The sequence below is a fragment of the Malania oleifera genome, chromosome 2 (assembly GCF_029873635.1).
Source record: "Malania oleifera isolate guangnan ecotype guangnan chromosome 2, ASM2987363v1, whole genome shotgun sequence".
Lineage (NCBI taxonomy): Eukaryota > Viridiplantae > Streptophyta > Magnoliopsida > Santalales > Ximeniaceae > Malania > Malania oleifera.
This window is the reverse complement of record NC_080418.1, coordinates 19,241,182-19,246,046: the sequence shown is the minus strand read 5'-3', so window position 1 is coordinate 19,246,046 and position 4,865 is coordinate 19,241,182.

Below are 4,865 nucleotides of genomic sequence, written 5' to 3'. Positions count from 1 at the left end.
GTTTAGTAGAGTTGTTGTGCCCCCTGAGTCTGGATCAGGGCTATAGGTCGACCAGTCATACTACAGCCGCGAGATATGTGATATGATATTTTGATCTAACTAGGTCGGCCAACCGCGGTTAGATCCAGCCTTCGGGCCGCACAACCTTAACCATAAGGGGAAGCATGGCATGGAAAGAAAGATCCTCATGGTAGTCATGAGTTACAGACGCGATGTTGGTACCATATACCAAGGATACTCATGAGTCGAATAATGAAATGGAAATGGAAAGTGAAAGAATGATAAAATGGGCTAAAATAAGAAATGAAAGAAATAATGGAAATTGAGCAATAGAGAATGATAAAATTGAGAAATGGATCTATGTGAGTTAATAATATAAATAATTGAGGCGAAATGAAACTCTCCGCCTGAGGGCTTACTGAGTAAGGTGAGTGCCCTGGCAGGTATCAGATGTGGCCACACCTGACTGCATAATGTGTTAGGGCAGAGGGAAGCTACATGTATGGGGAGGTAATCTTCCCTATTCTCAGGAACTTCACGGGTAATCATGTGTGTTGGAAATGATTGAATTTGAGGAATGATTTTTATGCTTATAAAAGCTTGTGTTGTATATCTATATGATTATGAGAATATGTTATCAATATATTTTTCTCAAATGAAATGTTGATTTGAAAGGTAAAGTGTGTTATAACTGAACTCATATGGTCACACGCTATAAATAATTTATTCCTTCTTACTGAGATGTGTCTCGCCGAAATTATCTAAATTTTTCAAGGAACAAGGATAGGCCAGGTGATAGAGCTCTGAGACCATAGGGAGCTGGGACCCTAACACACAAGCTAAGTTCTTGGACTAGGGAGGTGTAATTTCCCTAGGATTGTGTTGTTTTGGGTCTGTGATAGTGATGTATATATATGTATGTTGATACTCTAGGTATTGTATTATGACTGTTATGTATATACCGTCTTCCGCTGTTAGGTTGTATAAATAAAATAACTTTTTACCCGGTACCCAATGCGGGTCGGGTCATATGAGTGGTAACAAGGTTGTTGACGTGGCCGATTGGTGGATATTGTTGGTGATGAGTGAATATTTATTTATTATTGTAAAAAAAATTGTACAAAAATCGGGGCATCACAAATGGGGACCGTACAACCTTTCTGATATGCAGGATCCTCCTTAGAGGCAAGCACAGAGCATACTCGACGCCGTGACATGAACATTAGAGTTACCCATTACAGTTTCGTTAAACCTGAGTTTAAGCCTCAAAGGCTAGGTTACAAGTATCCACTGTAAAGTCATCCCTCATGAAATCATGAGAACATTACAAGCTCATAGAAGTGAAGCTTAGAAGCCCTTTGGACAAATAGCTCTAGGGAAAGAGAGAATTAGAAAGTCATAGATAAGAACACAAAGGTTTTATTTCTCAAACTTGTTCCAACACGTTCTGTCTTACAAACGGGAAGAGAGTCCCTTATATAAAGGCTTGGGGATAAGCACAAGCGCAAAGCTTTCTTCTGACTTGACATGAAGTAAAGGTAGACAAAGACTTAAAGTAGACAATGACATAAAGATAAAAGTGGGTGAAGACTTTAGGGGTGACGGCTGACGGATGACAAAAGGTGACAACACATGGGCAACTACATTTGTGCGGTTTCCCACCACCTTTCATAGGCCAACAACTTTTGGCTTTAGTGACCAACAACTTTTGACTTTAGTGACCAACAACTTTAGACTTATTTATCCCAACAATACATAAAGTAAACCAAATAGATAGTGGAACAGGACATGTGGCCAGCTACATGTGATGTGATGGCGACAAGTTGAGGTTGATGTAGTCCTCATAGGTGATTTCTCCATAGATGGGGTTGTAGACACCTCATTTTTACCCAAGCTCAATATTATTATTATTATTATTATTACCTTATTATCATCATTATTTTTACTATTATTAGTATTATTAGTATCGTTATAATATTATTATTATTATTTTATTATTATTATTATTTTATTATTTTTATTATTATTATTTTTAAAATATTATCACTTTATCATCTTGCTATTGTTATTATTATTATATTACTATTATTATTATTATTATTATTATTATTATTATAATTATTATTATATTTAATTTATTATTATTATTGCCCCATTACCTTGTATAGTATCTTGAGTGTTTTAATATATATATATACATATGGTATTTTATTGCCTATTTTGAAAGTTGTAATATTTTAACAGATATACTTATTATCATTACTATTTTTATACATTGTGATAATTTAATATTTTAACTTATTATCTTACCAATATATAGTAAAACCTCTCATACTAATATTTTCCTATAAAAATTTTATATACAATTTCAAAATTTGGGAGCGTATTTTCTTAGATATTTTATTGATTTTTAATCCCTATGATTTTAATGCGGGGGTATCAGCCTTCGGGCTTCACGTACCTTTAAGCTCTGAGGGAATATATATGTATATTTTATATTTATTTATTTATTTTTCACATGTATTTATAAATTCATAAAAAGAAGTAATTTAAAGACTTACTAGATTAAACTTAGGGATAATTTCAAATTAATTGGGTACCGTTCGTAAGAACGGGCGCGTAGGGGGTGCTTGTACCTTCCCCTCGCGTAACCGAACTCTCGAGTCTAACTCTGGTAACATAGACTCATTCTACACCTAACAGGGTAGTAATCACGTGTTCTAACCACACTAAAGGTTAGTGGCGACTCCGACATTCCATGTTTTTCCATGAAAATATAAAAATAATTTTAATTCCGCTGCCCGGGGCACACGCGCTCCCGGGACGTCGCGACAGCTTGGCGACTCCGCTGGGGATGCTAGAGAGTCGAGCCATTAATTAATTAGAAATTATCCCAAGTTCAAATTTAATAAAACTTTTAATTACTCCTTATTTTGTGAATATTGTAATTTGTAAATAACTTTAATTGTAGATATTTTACTTCCATAATTTGTAAATAACCTTAATTAATTAAAAATATTTTGTTTCCTAATTTTTTTGAATATTAATTGTAGATATTCTGAATAAAGCATATTAATTGTAGATATTTTGAATAAGCATATTAATTATAGATATTCTGTATACTAATCGTAAATATTTTGTTTCCTTATTTTTTGTTTCCAAATTTTTTTTTTGAATCAACATGTTAATGGCAGATATTATGTTTCCATATCTTGTGAATAAATACCTTAATGGTAGATATCTTGTTTCCATATTTTATTTTATTTTTTAAAAAAGCATGTGAATAAATGTGGGGGTAGCGAGATTAGGTTAAAAAATTGAATTCACACACTTTCACGCTCTATACCCGAGCTTTCCTTACTAGGACTAGATAGGAGTGTAATAGCGTTAGTCCCTTCGTGACAGAGCTTGATGGGACCCGCGAACCACTCCACTCAGTGCGGGTTTTATCCGGACCCCTATGGGGGAGGATGAAATTCCAAACTGGGAACCTTTTGTCAATAGGGTTAGAGCCTACCCACTCATACTAGTACATAGTTTTCCTTAACTAGGATAGAATCATGAAGAACCCTGTATATAAGTACTTACCCTGGGTCGGGACAGGAGCCGCATCCTTCTCCACATACCGTCTATTGTATATATGTTGTGAGATACCTTGTATTATACCATGCATTCTATATCCATTTTAGACTTACATACTACTTAGCCAGTATTCTGAAAAGGCCCAATAATGAGACCATGGCCCATTCTTTCAAAAATGCAGCACTTGGCCCAAGCATTTTAAAATATGGGTCAGCCCAACCCTTTTTCAAATAACTCGGGCCCATTTCTTTAAAAACAAACTTGGTCCCAACATTTTCCTAAGCAAAAACTCGGCCCAGGCCTAATTTTCAAAAAAAAAAAAAAGAGGGTTAAACCCAGATTTCAAAAATGGGCTTCGGCCCTATTACCTAAAAATCCGGCCCAACTCTTTTCAAGTAACTTGGGCCCAATTCTTTAAAAACAAACCAAGGCCCTACCTTTTCCTAAGTAAAAACTCGGCCCAAGCCTGATTTTCAAGAAGGTTAAAACCCAGATTTCAAAAGTGGGCTTCGGCCCTATTGTCTAAAAATATGGGCCAACATTTTTCTAAGCAATCCAAGCCCAAGCCCTTTTAAAACTAGGGTCTGATCCCATCATGAAATATACTGAAGGCCATATTTTAATATGCTTGAGGCCCAAGTGCACACTAAAGTCCACAAGCCCGTATTGAACAAATCCAGTGGGTTGACAAACTTGGGTCAACCCCAACCTCAGATCATAATTTGACCCTTCATAGAATCTGAGGTACATGGACCGTCATCAAGGAAAAGAATGATTGAGGGAAGAATTGAATTGAAATTGTGGCCCATCAATGATTGTCTTGATCTTGAAATCTCTCATTAGTAGGACTTTTCCTAAAATACTAACAAAGTAGTTAGTTAGGTTACATTGCATCCATGCATTCATACATAATTTCACACATAATCATGCACGATAGGTCACATGCATGGTCATATCTCTATTTGTATGTGTAATTGCACTAGTTACATCCATGCACAAACATTCATTGCACCCATGCATTCATGCATAATTTCACACATACCCATGCACGATAGGTCACATGCATGTTCATATCTCTATTTGTATGAGTAATTGCATTAGTTACATCCATGCACAAACGTTTATCGCATCCCATGATCATGCATTAAATACTCACACATTCATGCCTTACATAATCATACATTCAATTCTAAAAAGGAAGTTTTGGTCCACAGCTCTCTCAAGGAAAAGAAGTCGTTTGAGTAGAAAAAAAAAGCAATAATTGAGACCACTACACATCAGTA